Source organism: Passer domesticus, chromosome 1 (assembly GCF_036417665.1).
Source record: "Passer domesticus isolate bPasDom1 chromosome 1, bPasDom1.hap1, whole genome shotgun sequence".
NCBI classification, from domain to species: Eukaryota; Metazoa; Chordata; class Aves; order Passeriformes; family Passeridae; genus Passer; species Passer domesticus.
In genome coordinates, this window is record NC_087474.1 from 75405453 (window position 1) to 75422321 (window position 16869).

General features: G+C 39.1%; 2 long non-coding RNA genes across 2 annotated transcripts; one reads left to right on the top strand and one right to left on the bottom strand.

The window, feature by feature from the left end:
- Positions 1–9049: 9049 nt before the first annotated feature.
- Positions 9050–13817, bottom strand: LOC135303397 (uncharacterized). Its single transcript, XR_010364894.1, has 3 exons — positions 13206–13817; positions 12317–12399; positions 9050–11380 (listed from the first exon to the last, which is right to left on the bottom strand). It is a non-coding gene; the product is annotated as an uncharacterized LOC135303397 (long non-coding RNA).
- Positions 13402–16869, top strand: LOC135303393 (uncharacterized). The gene is made up of 3 exons (XR_010364891.1): positions 13402–14377; positions 14492–14644; positions 14934–16869. It is a non-coding gene; the product is annotated as an uncharacterized LOC135303393 (long non-coding RNA).

Here is a 16869-nt window from a genome sequence, read left to right on the forward strand (position 1 = left end):
GCTGAGTTTTGCAATCCTTTTTGTACCAGACTATGTGTATGACTTTTTGTTTAACCATTAGTGCTGCTTATTTTGCTGAAATGTTCTTTGGAACTGATAGTGGGTGTCATGTAACCACTGGAGTATTTTCTTAGTCTTTCTGTTCTAACGAACACAGAGCAAGAAGCTGGTGTCTTCCTTGGAACTGCAGCATGAAATCTGCCCCTGCTTAGGAGCAATAACAAATTGAGGAAATGGAGAGGTATCTAAGGGTTTGGGGTTTTTTTAATTGCCTTATGTTAACAACCTAAGTGCTGTTCTTCTTGGAATGTTTTCTATCTAAGCTACCACATTGTTTTATTCCTAGGAATGAGGGAGGGTGCTGGTTTGTATGTTCTTCCTCTGCTTCTTTCCATGGTGACACTAGGTAATACATTTTAAAGAAAAGGTAGATCGTTACAACTGGAACATCACATCTCTGATAATTTATGACTTGTTAGAACTTTCCTCAAAAATTGTGGGGTTTTTTTTCAGAAGTGAAGCTATACAGCAGATACATGGCATGATCAGGCAGTAAATTGAATCAGTTCACTGCTGAGTTGAAAAATGCTGAATATCGTCTCAAGGGTGTGGATTCTGAGGTTGACGAAAGCTCCCCAGCAGGTGTCAGTGTAGTCTGGAGAAGGAGCATGAGGAAGCCTGGTTTTATAGGAGGCATGAAACAAAATGCTGCTGTTCAGTTGTAACTGTAACAGTGTTTTGTGTAAGTAAAAGACATTTGATGAATGAAGACACACACTTTATAATATAAAGTGACACTACTTACCAGTGGCATTTGCCCCGTTAGAACAGGACACTCTTAAAGTTATTTATGTAACGTGCTGATGTGAACAATGTTGTCTGCAGTTCTTTAGCATTCTAATTAAAATTTATTATAATCTCAGACTTAAATGTTGGAAATTAAAACTTTCAAGAGCTGCATTCTAACACTACTGTTGGCTTTAGTGGATCAGATTTTCTGAAGATTTGATGCAAAACTTTAAGCTTATCGAACAATTCTATGCCATAAAAAAGAAATGGGGTCTTCTGCAAATACAAATTTTGAACCAAATTACTGTTCCACACATTTTTAAAACAGATTAGTTGTTTTAATTGCTTATAATGAAATGGACTTCTCAAAGTATTAAAGATGCAGTATGCCCAGTGCTCTTGGCCAAGCCTCTGGTCTGTGTGTCAAGGTGCAGCAGAATTTGCAGGAAGATGGAATTGCAGCAGCTGTAGTAGGATGTTAATGATTACCACAACTTTCATAAATAGTTTAATATTCAAAGATTGTTCAAAAAATCCAAATAATGTTGACATTTAAAAGAGAAGGCAGAAGTCAAAAGCATAGGAGTCTATTTTGAAGCAATTAACAAAGGGAGTTTTCTAGGGGTCGAAAGAAATCCTGTAAAAATACATTACTCCATATTCACGTTTTTTCCAGTTCTGCAGAGTGTACAGTTTTGCATGCAGTACCCTGGTGGTTTCCTGTATAAGCAATGAGCAAAGTAAGAACAAATTTACTCAAGCCAATTGTGAGTATTAGAAAGAAAAAATCCTTTCAGAAGTCCTGCTAGGGTGTAAAACTGTAGCTTAGTCTGGGCCAAATCAGAACATAGATGCTTCAGATCGTTATTTAGCATCATTTCTTAGATGGTGAAGAAAAAGACAATCCTTTCAAGATAAGCTTTCAAGACAACAGTACTAAAGGGTGGACAATACTGTATGTTAAAATTGTAATTTAAAATAAAACCTTGCTTTTCCACAGTTTTCCCCACTGATGACTCACTGGGTGGATTCAAGGAGAACTGCAATTGAGTATATATATATTTTTATTGTCGTTATTAGTTTTGTTTTTATCAGACATTGCTTTAAGTGTGATGTAATGGAATTTAGTGGGAACCAAAGCACTATTTATAGCTTTTGCTTGGTACTCATTACTAACATTTTGAGATGGACATATTCTATAAATTTATCCAGCATTTCATGACATATGGTCCCAATATTCTATAATCTGGAAAAAACCCCAAACCTTTGTTCTTGCTGCAGTAAATGTTGCAGGAACTGGATAAGCATTTTTACTTGTCTTTAAATTAATTGTGAAATAAATTTGCCATCTTGATTTGGAAGGCTTGTGGGGTCCCTAGTCAGTGCTTTCCCAAAGTAGGATATGCAAAAATGCCTCATGCTACAATGTGTTCTAGAATATGCACAGCTCTTTTCTGTAGCTTTAGCCCTGGGAAATTTAGTTCAGGATTCCTTGAGGTCATAGGAAGTCCTTTATGAGTGGACACAAGTTTGTCCTTTCCAGATGTTTTTAGCCCTCATTAAATAAATTCCGGTTCCTGAAAATCCCCTCTCCAGATGGCTCTAAATATGTTGCAATATTTACTATGTCAACTAGAAACCTTCTAAGCTGAATTACATAAATAGGAAATACTGTGCATCCTTCCAATGTACTGATTTGAAAGAAAATTGAGCATTGTTTATTTACTAAACAATGTATGTTCAAAATTGTAAAGTAGAATTACAGTAGTAGGCCTAGCTAGCAGCTTAGTTTCAAACAACAAATTAGTTTTTGGAATCCTAAGGAGGAGTTAACTATCAAGCTCTCAAAGTCTTAAGGATTCAATTTTTTTTTTTAGAATAAGCAGCCTGCAATCAGCCCACATCACCAGGGTGGAACAATTTTCTGGAATCACGAAGTACTTGAGGCTAACAGGACTGTGATATTTGTGTCTTGGGCAAGTTTCGAGATGCTCATTTTGTCAGCCAATGTGATGAATTTGTTGTCTGGGGCACCTTGTACTGAATACAAATACTGCACAGATACCTAGTGTAGGACAGCACCTTTCTCTCATTTTATTTAATACTTTTTTTGTGTGCCCATGTGTCCAGGACAAGTGGGCCTAATCACTGGCTACCATCTCTAGTTGTAAAAAGACTCAAAAAACCAAAACACCAAATCGCAAAATACATACACATGTACTAAAAAAATAATACATTTGGAGTGACCAGGATGCATTGTGTTTTGAAATCTTCTTTCAGCTGTGACTTGCAGATGATATAGCAAATGCAATTTCCTTTAAAACATCCACAAACAGAATATTATGTAATAAAGCTGTCTAATTATTGACTTTTGGTTTTTAGCCACATGTTGAAGATAGGAGGAAATGGACGATGCAGCCCACCACATCAAGTTGTTGTACAGTTTCTATTTGCCACTGAGGTGGTCACCATCAGCACATAATCACTAAATGCAAAAATCTTGCTTCAGTTCATTTTTAGAGGATGCAAGTCCTTGAGAAATGTGTGGTGGTCAATCTGGATAATGGAAAGCCATAGCAGAGTTCCTCTATGCTGTCCCTTAGTCCTTAAAACCCTCTCCCTTAGAAGAAATAGTATGCCCTTTCCAGGCCCAATTTTACTTCAGTCAAAAATTAAATTGAAGTTGAAAAATGGTGAAAATTTAACTGTGTTAACTTTCTTTTTTTCTTTTGAAGTTTAATGCTGTTTAATTTTCACCATTATCTTTAGTCAAAATAAAGAAAGAGGCTCAAACTGAGCCCTTGTTCTTACAAGTTTCAGTCCTCGTTCTCTTTTGCCTGTTGACACGTAACTGGACTAAGACCACATACCTCTGCAAGGAGGTTATCCAGCAGCCATTGTGTCAGTGCTACTGTAGGTCATTGCCTCAGTGTGCTCCCTTTGAAAAGGCTGCCAGAAAGAGAAACTTTAGCTGAAAACTATTTCCAAATAATTTTCACACGGTAAGGAATTATTCTTCATATATGATGTGATTTCCACGTGCACCTTCCTTCTGCTTTCAAGTTCCCAGGCTGGTTTGTCCCACAGACTCCAATAAAGAAAGTGTAATTTCTCCCTAGGGTCTTTTCTGGTCATGCTTGATATCACTTAACATAATGAGCTTTTTACTCTCACATCATAAAAGGTTTTGTTTGAAATTTCTCCTTTTTTTTTGTACTTCAACAAAAAGTGTTGCTTACATCCCTTCTAAAGAATGCTCTGAGTTATGTGAAATGTGGACATGTTGTCTGGGCCAACCCCTTATCTCTGCCAGATTCAAAAAGTCTGGTTCAATACAGTGGCTTAGACTGCATGCTTTTATTGTGTTTTGTTTCTTTTAAAAATATGTATGTGTGTGTCTTGTTAAAAAACATTGCTGCCCCCGTCTAGGAACAATGCAACACTCACATCATTTCCTGAAAGAATAGAGTTGGAAGGCAATTATCTACTCACCAAACAGGCTAAAACAACAGTTCCTGATATTCTTCTCAAATATTTCAACTTCCCAGGAATCCGGAAAAAATAATTCCATGAGACGGTGTTATGAATGAAGGTATGACATTTCAGTTTCCTTCGCTTGGAATCAGACATCCAGAGGTAATAAATTACCATGTGCTTGGCACTGCTGGGAGGGGGGTCTGGCTGTGGCAAATTGTTTTCCTTCAGAGCAGGAAGAATGAAGTGCTTTTACATCCTCCTTTGTCCAGTGACAGGCGATGGCTTCTTTCTTAATGAGCTTTCATTAGCAATCACAGGAATTACACATAGAAGGAACAGGAACCTGATGGCAAAGTACCTTTATCAAATTTATTTAGAGATAGGAAAGTACAATAAAGACATTTTTTCCCATTTTATCTCTGTGAAGTAAAGCCAGTGGCATGGTCTCAGAAATGTGCTCTTCCAGGAAAAACATATGGGAAAAAAAATGAGTGGTGACAAAGCATTTTTATCTCTTTCTTATGCCTCTCAGTGTCATTTTTACCAGCATTATCTCGGTCCAGTTTCTGTCACTCAGAAATTACTGCATCTGCTTTCTGTGTTCCTTTTGTGCCTCTCCTTTTTGTTTTGTTTTATTAATGATTTTAATAATAATAATTGCTTTTGCAAGTTAATCTTCAGCTTACTCATTAATTTGTGTTTGAGTAGGTCTTAGAGGGGATTGCAATTTGGACTGTATGATAGACATTATATTGGCATATAAAAAAATGAAACACTGCTCCTGGGAAAAGAGTTGATGTTCTTATCTTTGAAGAGCTTGCTCTACATGTTTAATAATAAAGCAAATGGAAAATACTTCTGAAAAGTGTTTATTTGGATCCAAGAGGAAGAATCTTAGCAAGGCAGCACAGGGAACCTTGCACTATTAAATCTGTGAAGTGATAACAAGGAAACTGCAGTTCAATGCACATCAAAAATCAAGTGGTATTAAACCAGAAGCTCTTAATTGAATTTACTCTCATTCTTGCATCTGTATGGAGTATGAAGAAAATATTCTTAAAAGGTGAAGGTATTGATTCCATTTAATTAAGAAGGGAGATATTTCTGATTTAATGAGAATATATAGATATCATATAACATTCCTTAAAGCTGTTTTTATTTTCTTATTTCTTTGAGAGGACTTGACAGAGCTCTACCAGCTCCAGGGCTGTGTGAGATCACTTGTAGCATGGCAGCAGAGACTGCAGAGTCTGTTTGGACTCAGCATCTGGAAGCACATTCAGCATTTACAAGGGATCACTTGGCTAGAAAGACCTGGACTCAGCAATGGGCTTTGCATGTCTCCACATTGTGTTGTGTTTGTGCCAGGGAAAACAGGACAAAAATCCTGCTCCTGCTGAAACCTTTAGCAAAATTCACATGAATGTCACTGCAGCTAGAATTTGTCTGGGGGTTTTGTAACCAGACATGACTTCTTGAGGACAGAAGCAGGTAGTCCCTTTTTCAAATAATGACCCAGAACTCTGATGAGGAAATCCGATTAATGAAATCACTGTTCTCATGCCACTGAACTTTCATGCCCATGCTATTTAGATCTTTGTCAAACTGAATTTATTGTTGTAGGTTTTCAACTTAGCTATTTATTTATCTTTTATAAAATAGTGAAGATGTTATCCCATTTGCTGTATCAAGATTTAATTAGTTCATCACAACTCAAAACTAGCTTTTTCCAAGGATTTAAAGTTGGAAGGCATCTCGTGAGTAATGAGGTCAAAGAACTTCAGCATGTTTCATGGCTCATGCCATGTTTTATGAATAGTAGGCTGGTTGTTAGTACCTGCGAAGGGTAGGTAATAAGAGTACTTTGTCTTTTACCCAAAATGTCACAGGGGCTTTTACATGAACCAGAAAAGAATAGAGGTTAAATTAATTTATTGTTAAGTAGATCTTTCTTTTCCTACCTGATAGCCCTGGATGCATAAATAGGCATGTATGAAGGGGAACTTCTTATTTCCATTTTGCCTTCTCTACTCTTGCTTGTAGTAAAGAGGTGATAAGCTAACAGTTTCCACAATTGCTTTGGTAGAGCCCTACAGGCTTCACTTCCCATCCTTTTTCACATGGCCTCATAGCTGTAACTGCCACAGGACTTGATGCTCTGCTTTCCACCAGGGCTGTCCCTTTGGCTTCACTTCAGCTCACTGCTGAGTTGGCAGTGTAATACAAAAGGAGTAAAAAGCAGTAAATTATTTCTGTTCCTGGAACACCGTCAGCGGCCATTAAGCCAGTAACAGATGTTTAACTGAAAGCTCAGATAATTTACAATGTGAAACATTATTTTGGTTGCCACCTTTCACAATTAGAAGTATGTAATTTACCTGCCTAATACTCAAAGTGTTTGTGGCCCTGTGCAATTAGCTAAAACCTGGGCTGAGAATCAGACCGTCACTCCCTTATGGGATCATAAGGAAGAGAAAGGAGGGGAGAAAAAACAGTCCCAGAGTGCTGACTGAAGCAAGCAAAGAGTCATTATGTCTTGGTATTCTACAATATCTATTCTGATATTTTGCTAAGTAAGCCCTTTGATCAGAAGAAATTGAACTGAGCAATAAACAGCTAAAGATTAGATAAGAAGACTCACGTGTCAGCTTGCTTGGAAGCGAAGTATATTTTAGAATATGTTGTCTAGAAACCTTAGAAACAATCTATTATATATTTTTTGAAAGCATGGAATTTATTAGAGAGAAATGGAATTTATTATCATTATTTTAATGTCTGTAAAAAACAGGATTGTCACCTTTTCCTAGTGTGCAAGTAATTGAGTCATGAAGGCTCCAAATTTATTTTCTACAAAATTGAAAGAGAAAGAAAAGGTCTCAAATTGTGTTTCTTTCTAACAGGTAACTGTACTGTGCATGCAAGCATAGTAGCAGGGGGAGTTGTAGGGCTTTTTTGGGTTTTTTTTGGTGGGACATGGTTCCTGAATATGCTGGTGGAATAGCTATGTTTTATGCTAAGGATAATATCTTGCTCCTGGGATCTGTGCAACTTCTGTGTAACTAAAGAAAAGGAGAAAACCCGGACTGTAGAGACAAAAATACTACATAGATAAGGCATTGGCAGTTATGTTATTTTTGTATATTTCTTACTATTAAATGCTACAAAGAGAGAAGGGATGAAAGCTAATGCATGTTCAGAACAAAACCCATTGATTTTCCATATTAAACGGATATTCATTTAATTTTTTGATTGGTGGTTGAGCCAGTGTTTAAGATAATTATTAAAAAATGAAAATTGACTTTCTGGGGGCTGCTGTGTTGCCAGCCCGTGGCCGGAGGCTCGGGCAGACTTTCCCCAATTAGCAGGTTGCGTGCCCGTTCTGCTTGGCCAACTCCACAGTTTATGCATCCTACACGTTACCGCAGTCGAGACTCAAAACAGTAAACACCTCGGAACACCAAAAGTGCCAAAAGCCACCTTATTTTTGTTGTTATTTTCTGTAATTATACCTGGGAGGACTGGAGAGTTTTAGCACATTTCTTCCCTCCCTTTCTTTTTTTTTTCCCTTTTTTATGACTTGGTTTTTGCATCCCATAAACCCTTGGCAATGGGTACAACAGCTGCCTTTGGACTTGCAGGAGTTGAGGTCCTCGAGGACGTGCATGTTTCAGCAATGACCAGTCCCTTTTTTGACCATGCCAGGTGTTGTTGGTCTGACCAAGAGAGTGACCATCATTTGTATGGCCTCCTTGAGTGGTGTGGGGCTCGCTCTCAAGGGTCGCATTCACTCCTGTGATTTCTCTCCTCTCCTCTCTCTTCTCTCCTCTTTCTATTTTGTGCTTGGCTTCCTAGTGAGCAATGATGTCCTCTGAGCTCTAACTTTTATCTTTTACCCACTTTTCTCCTCAACAAGCCTATACCAGGGATTGCACAGTTCTGGGGTTTTTCCTCTTTTTTTTTCTTTCTTTACCATGAAGAGGTCAGTTTGGTTTACTTTATGGTAGAAGGTATGAGGCTCTGCAGCGGAAAAGGTGGATGCGAGTTGTTTTCCTAGAGTTTAATTAAGGTAAAGTGGAGTTCCCCCAAAGTTTGTGCTGGTGCTGTCTAATGTTTGATTTGGAGGAAGGCGCAAGCAGTGGGATCGTAAAATCAACACGTGCCCCAAAGAAATTATTCAGTCACATTTAGAAAGGAGGAGAAAGAAATGTGGAAGGACCTAACAAAGACCAGGCAATCTGACATGATGATGAAGCTGCTATTGCAGTGTAATGTGATTTAGAGAACAATGTTGACTATTTGTATATACTGCATTTTAATTCACTGAACCCAGCTGGGAAAAGGACACAGATGTGGCTGTGAAGAACTGAGAAAAAAGATCTTTCCATCACACCACGTTGGCTGAAAAGCAAAGAGATATATGGGAAATGAGGTAGTATTAAGAGAAGAATAAAGAACAGTACTAAAAATAAAATAATGTAAAACCTTGATATATAGTATGTACTTGGACTACTAAATACAGCTTGCTTCACCTCCGAAGGAATATGACTGAAAAGGGAAAAAGCAGCAAAAATCTGAGAGGTGTGTATGTAGGGAGAAAGTTTTAGAGGTGTGGTGTGGAGTCTGAAATCTTCAATACAGTAAACAGCACAAAGTAAATCATACATCTATTCAAATTCCTTTATTATCCAAGAGTAGAGAGAAAATGGATTAAATCTATTTGACTGTTACAACTGATTAGAGAAATTGTTTTTTTTATATAACACACAATTGATTTATTGTCCACGCTATAGATTGTCATTGACCAGCTGCTTTGTCAGTGAACTTTCTGGGAAAATTGTCCACGCTTCATTGAAGGACTCTGCTGAGGAAACTTTCCATTGGCTTTCTTAGCCTAATTTTATTGTGACCTTTCCTAGCTCTTGAACACTATCCTTTGCACAACGCTTTTTAACACAGATGAAGGCATCTCATCAGACACCTGTCTTATGGTATGTGTTCTCTATGTATTTTAGTTCTTCAAACAATTTATTTCACAATATATATTGTGCAACAGTTATTATCTAACTCTTAGGGAACTCTAGGAATTAATTAACAAAAAATCTTACATTTTACTAGAAGTATGATGTATCCTTTTTCCTTTAAGATTCCCACATCCTATTACCCTTTGCAGTTTTCCTGGGTAGATAAATATTCATGTGCATTTCACAAAATTCTTGAAGAGGAGAATGTACATATCTGGTCATATCTGGTTTACTTTCAGTGTTAAACTTGTCAGTGAATTTTGGGCAGGAAGAATGAGCAGTGCAGTTTGTTGGGAATACCTTGTTGGAGGCAGGGTAACGTTGGATTTGATGGGTCCCCTGGGGGAAAACTAAATGGCACATTGACATGGAGGAGAGAGAGGCCATGCTTCTGCTAGGAAAATACAAACAATCACTTTTTTTTCCCCCTATAAAGCAAATATACCCATGCCATTAGAATTACTTTCTGGGCTTTCAAATAAAGTTACCACACAAAGGTATTGAAAGGCAATGTGGATGCAGTCTGTGCCAAACTTGTAATACTTTGTTGCTCTTGCTTATTAAGAGTTTGCTGTAAATAAGCTTTCTAGCTGTATGTCCATATTTGCTTTATGTGGAATTAATAGTCCAGCAGCATGTTTGCCTACAGCTCCTTTTGCTTCCAGCTTTTCTGATGTGTAACGTACCTATCTTGCTCTGCTTTAATACTGCTGGAATAGTTGTGCACTTGACTGGGGACTGACTCCAGTATCTGCTGGAGAGCAAGACTGGCTTCTGAAGGTGAGAGAAGGGCATCTGGCTGTGGACATCTTGCAGATGAGGAAACTGTGAGGTTTTCCCTGTGCTGGCACAAGGAGAGTGGGGTTGCTGTCCTTAAGGGTGGCATAAGGAGCATCAAGAAAGCTGAGCCAGGCTTTCCTTTTACTACTAAGATAGTGTTGCTGGATGAAAACTAAGGCCCCATCCAAATGAAATTTTTCCTGGTCAACAGTGGGCTATGGACAAGGAGAAAAATCCAAATATCCTCCCCTTGAAAAAAATAACACAAAGTAAACCCCATCCACCAAAAACCTACAATCCCCCATACTCCAAGTCCCATGTTCCTGAATCTGATCACATACTTCTGCTTCAGCAAAGAAAAGAATTCCCTGAGAACTTAATACTTCAGTTCTGAGATTCCCACAGAGCAGCTGGCTTGGGTTCCTTCAAAGAGATAGGGTAAGCAGTAGGTGATGGAAGGTTTTCCAATTAGCACTGGCATATTCCACAAAGCAGTGAAGGTATAGAAACAGATGTAAATTAATAATTAAAAATAACCCACTTTCACCAATAACAACAGAGAAAATACTTTCCATGCTATGTAAGTAATGCATCAACATTTAAGCTGATTAAAATTTGATAAACTACTAACTTTCCCATTTTCTGATAGGAAGGCTGGGGCCCAAGATAAAGCAATGTCATGCTGGGGAGGACAAATACCTTAGCATCCAAACTTTCAAAGCATTTATTTTGTTAAGACTGATCCCTGCTTCCTTTGTAACTCTTTGTTTATTAATGAGTTGACTCATCCAAAGTCCAGCAGCTTGTTTCCACACCAGAGAGATGGATTTGCACCTCTGCCAAGTGGAGTCAGAGGCAGAGATAACAGCCAGCAACAACAAAAGTCTTCCCTGGTCCCTTTGCCAAGAACAATTGGCAGAAAGGACTCGAGGAGTAACTTATCTCCAGCACGGGGAGAGGCTGAAGCTCTGGAAGCAGAGGGGCTGCTGCTTGCCTGCCACAGATAAACAGCAGGCTGCAATCCAGAGCCAACACACGTTGCAGGCTTTACCTGGTGGAGGAGAAGGAGGCAGAGGCATCCAGCAGGTGCTGGAACACTCTGGAAGAGCCAGCCAGTTATTTTAAGTGGTCTGCTGTTAGTACCAGCCTAATGCAGCAGGCTTTTCTTCAGGTGCCAAAGCCACGCTGACAAAACCCTGAGGATAATTAGATGCTGAAGTAAGTGCTGTCCACAAATGCACACACGTCCTTGAGTTTGTTGACGTCTTCTCACGTAAGTGCTGGGTTTTTCACATGTGAGCAGCAGTCAGGTCCTGTAGTGAGGGTGATGTGAAACGAGCTCACAGCAGTTCATGTTTGATATTTCAACCTGTTTCTTTCCAGTGTTATTCTACAAAATAGTGATCACCTGTTCATATCAATGCTTCTGTGTTTGATCTGGATGATTCTTTTGCTCAAGGGTAAAATTATAGCAACACCTGAGGCAAATTCTTTTACAAAAACTATATCAGATTTTGAGCTTGTAACTGCATTACAGTTCTCTCTGAGAGGAGATCTGTCTGCTAGCTAATCAGAGAAACTCTTCACCAAAATGATAACTCTAAGTTACAGCTTTGCAGCAGATATTGGCATGGCTTTTTGGACAAAAGACCCATCTTACCAAGCAGTATGTTGCATGTAACCGGAACACTGATGGAGATAAAAGTTCTGTTATGCAAATCTCATTATGATTAATGAAATATGACTCAATATGTCATATAATAATTTAACAAAATAATTTAACAATAATGTAACAAAATAATATAGAAAACCTTTAGAGTTTAGAGTGGGCAGAAGTGGGCAGAAGCTGGAAATGGTATGTTGTGGATTGTCCACTACAGCTGGCCTTCATACTGCTAAACCCATTTCAGATTGATGAGAAACTGGAGCGGGCAATTTTTTCTGCATCTCTTATATGCCTTATATCAAATTTACTTATTGATATGACTCAATGTCAAATACTGTCTTTCCAATCTGGCTTGGTAGAGATTTTTTTTTGTTATTTTCCCCTCTTCCCTGTCAATACAGATAGATTGTATTAAGATCTTTCCACTTCTTTTTCTGTTTTTTTCCACAACTTCATCCAGCTTTCTCATTTGAGCTTTTTTTGTACCATGTGTTAGTCTTCAACTTGCAACATGCTTTTTGCAAGGGTCACAGAGACACATGCTTCCCCCCTAAAACTAGTGTTCAATTACAGCTCTACTTACATTTGTTTGATCATGCTACTTCTCACTTCAGATCTCATATTTGGCTTCCATGAAGCATTGTGTCTAATTTAGGATTCTAGTTCCTTCAACACAGGACAGAAAAATTGCTATCAATTTTAAACTTTAAATTTCCTGGTATTTTGAATTCTAAAGTTAAGCTTTACTGAACTATTAACATTATTTTGGTTTCACAGCAGAAAAAACAGAGGTAAAAAAACACCATGAAGATGTTTTGCAATGAAATTTTTCATAACCACTAGACCAAGAGATGAGAAAGTTACTGATTTCTGAGTTATGAGTTCAGGATGGCAAAATAATGACTTCCTGTGAATCAACAATATTATTATAAAAACTGAACATCCAAAATGTACTTATGCTGTAATCTTTGTCCGTGAGCTCAGCCTCCAGCCTCCTCACTCCCATTTTACCCCATCACATCTAAAATCAGACTTTTAGCACCAGAGACCACGTCTTTCCCATATCTATTTTTTTAAGAGTTTATCCCATTTTTGCTTGCTCTATAAATAACTAATAACTAGTGTGGTGCTAAGGAAGGAAAGAAAAACCAGGTACATTAGATTACAAGGCAAAATAAGAAATCGACAATGTAAATATTTTTCTTTCAAAATGCAATTGCTCTTGGGAGAAATCAACACAACCAGTGCTATGAATGAAATCCTCCTCTTCATTGTAGCATCCCTGTTCCTGACTAAAGACTCTGCCATGCCATGCAAGGACATTTGGGACACCTAAATGATGGGCAGAGCAGCACTATGGGCTGGTGACTGAGAGCCACCTTGCAAGCCACTGTCAGGCAGTGGCTGCAGAGCCAAGGCCAGAAATCTCTGAGCTGCCAGAACCCCTGGTGGGGCTCAGCAGCGCTCCCCACCTTGTTGCTGTGGTGTCCTTCCCTTGTGCCAGGTGCTTGGAGCAGGATTGGTGCCCCGATGGGCTCCGTCAGGTGAAGGTGTGCACAGCTGTGCCAGCACAAGAGGGAAGGGATGAGCAGGGAGAAGGAGGGGTGGGACCAGGAGCTCCTTATGTCATCATGACTTTCTGCTTACATCAGCCAGGTGAGTGGGGACTGAGTGTCTCTTTGCTCCCAGCATTACCCCAGAGTCAACAGGTCAACCATGGCTTTAAAAAACCCTTTGATATTCATTCCCCTCAAGGTATTGGGGTGTTCACTCCACAATCAGCCATGCAAGCATTAGAAATGCTGCAACCTGTTTGTTATTTGATGCCCTTTTTTGACCTATTTTTTTTAGTGATGTGTTATTGATTCCATTTACCTGTTGTGTTTTCACTGTTCCCCTTTCCTTCCCATCTAATATCTCAGTAAGTTTCCTTTTTGTGGCATAATCTTAACTTTGACGAAGATTCAGTTCTGCTTTTCATTTGAATTCTAAGGGTTTTCACAAGAATTTGAGGAAGCTGAAATGCAGTTCTCCATCTTGAATAGATGTTATGCAATTCTATAAAGTGTTGTGGATTTCTTGTCTTATCAGTAACAAAATGTGGATGAGGAGCATGAACTACACTTGATTCCCAAGAGAATGTAGGAAGAAAGGAAGCTGAACACCTTCTCATAAGATGAGAAGGGAGCATTGTATGGGGACCCTCAGCTTTTTCTTTTAGAATTTCTTATTCACACAGAGCAGTAACACTGGCTCAGAGGACTCTAAGCAGGCCTCTCATTCTTCTTCAAGCCCTTTCTTACCACAAATGTTAACAAAGTCAAAGACAACACTCAAATGTGTAGCTGGTAGCTGCACCAGGTAGTAGCCCTCTATTTGTTAACAGAGTAAAGGGCTCTAGAAGCTGGGTAGCACCTACAGCTGCCAACTCACATTCTACATGGGCAGGCACAGCTGTTTGTGGTTTTCCCCCTCCCTGGAGCGTTATTTTGCTAGCACCTGGCAAATGCACCTGGTAGGGGTTTCTGGGACTGAGGAACAAACAGCACTGAACACACTCATTGTGCTGGCTGAGAAAGAGCACCCCAAAATAGCATTTGAAAGTGGCAAAGGCAAATAACCCTTCCTGCAGCTACAGGTCAAGGTGAGAACTATTCTAATTTAATCCAGATCTATAGGTTTTGCAGAATCTGTCCACCAAAGGATCTAAACAGATCAGAAACTTAGAGATCTAAAAGATTGCTTATCTTTTGAACAGATAATTCTGAGCTGGACAGTTCCTTCCTACTAATAATTAAATACACTCATGGAAAAGCAATTTTCTGTCTTCATTAAGAGGACATCAAGAGCTTTCCCAGAGTTTGAGACATGGTGCATGCACAGCACTGGGACAGCCCCCACCAAAAGAAAGGTATGTGTGGGGTGACAGCTTGGTTTAGAGGTTTCAGTTCAGAAGGTGGTATCTGGAAGCTGCTGGATATTCTGTCAAAGCCTTTTTCAGAATTTTGGTATATTCTGTGAACTGATTCCTTTCCCTTTTCCTTCTCTATTTCTTTGACAAACTTATAAAATGCAATGTCTTAAGATACCAAGCATATCAGAGAGGTGCCTTGTAAGAATGTTATAAACATGCAATGTTGCACAATACTGCCGCATAAAATTAATAGTTTACACACTAAAACCAGGTCCATTTGTTTCAGTGGGACTTCAGGCATGTCTATATGAGAAATGTGGCATGCAAACCCCCATGTCCCTCTCCACAATGTCTCATTTTCTACAACTGCTGAAGATTTAAGCAGCTGGATGCAGTAGGGAGCTGCTGAAGATGGGGGTGAGGCAAAGTCCTGGGTGTCAATGTGCCCTCCAACCTTGTGAAAGCTTGGGCATGTATCTCAAATTTATGGCTGGGGTTCCAACGAGGAGTAATTGTTGTAATTGGAGTCCAAGAGCAGTAGTTGCTGTGCTAGAGTACCTGAAATGGTGAAATCTCCTTTCACTGTCAGGTGCTGAGCACGCAGAGGCTTGGAGGGGTGGCTCACTGCAATAATCTGGTGACAAGTGTTGACTTATGGAGCTCTGTCAAGGAACTGCACTTCCTTCTTCTGCTGCCTGAACTTTATCTGCAAACAAAGGCCCCAAGCCAGGTGTCTCTGTGGCAAGAAATGTTAAGAGTGACAGCAGATATTACAAAGCTTATTTCTTAGCATGATTTCTCATAATCACATTGTAAAATCCATGTTTTCATATTTTGCTACACAGTAGGAATGTCCAAGTAGAGCTGTTTAAGAGGTGTAACTTCACCCTAGTTTCAGTGATTATAAAGAACAGGAAACAACTTAAGGAAGAAAGAAGCAAAAGTTAACCCTATGCTAGAAGTTGTTCCTGCATTTGCTAGCTGGAGTGCTCAATAAAACTTATATGCAATTTATATCTTTTTTCCAATGTAATTTGCAAGTATTCATAAATCAATCCTTACAACACTCTTGTGGATTGAGTACAAATTTCTTTTCAACTAAGCAAAAGTACAGACTTGTCACTGTACAGTGGCTCGTTAAGAAGATGTTGAACTTATTGTGCCACTCCAGACCTGGTAGCACTGGATCCAAACTTTTGGTTTGGATCCTTTGGCTGATGGCCACTAAGGTACCTTTGCACAGACAGTGCCTGTCTGCCAGGAGTGCTGGAGACTCGAGCCAGCTGCCTGTCAGTCATACACTGACTATAAAAGATCGACTTTAAAGCAGGATCTGCCATTAAAAAATAACTTCCACGTCCAAACAAGCCTTATGTACACAGCCTTATCTAGAGAACCCTAGATTGCCTCCACTCTGAGATAACAAAGAAACCTTAGCCAGGACCACATCTCAGTGGATGAAACGAGTGCCTGTGTCAGGTGCTGCCCAGTCAAGGAGGATCTGCTCTGTATCAAACAGGATCCAGAGCCTGTAAACCCATGGATTGCTCCTGCATGCCTTGAGGCACAGCCAAAATGTCTTTCTCTTCTTGTGCTAAGGCCAAAATGCTTTTCCCAGGCAGCATTCATGCAGATCCATCTCATTCATACATGGAGGAAAAAGGTGGTTTCATGAATTATTTTATGCCCTGTCATTTTAAGGTGGTTAATTCAAAGTCTGAGATTCCTTTTTTTACTGAAAGCTCCTTCAGGTCCTAGAACCAGGAAGATATCTCCAATCAAAGGAAGTCCATCACACGAATCTCTGAGTAGAAACATTCCTTGGCACATAAGACTTAATGGTGAATGTTCAAAATTTCTTTATGGTTGTTTTCATTGGAATACCTTGAAGCAGGGATACTCTGTAGTCAGGACACACAGCCCTGTTCTTTGCTTGAGTAATTTCAGATTTACAATAGAATTCATTTAAACTTATGTAGAATGGATTCATTTTATCTAAATGAAGAGTCTAACTGTCAAGTGGACAAGTATTTCATGTTAACCCTGGGGTTCCTCTTTCTCCTGGCCCTATCATCCAAAACATGCTTAGCCCTTGCCTGTTATTTTCCTAATGTATGTGGAGTACAGTGCCAAACCGAGATAGTGATTCAAAGTTAAGTAAATATTCCTGAAGAATTTAATATTCATTGAACTTAACCTAGCAATTTGAATAAAAAATTTAT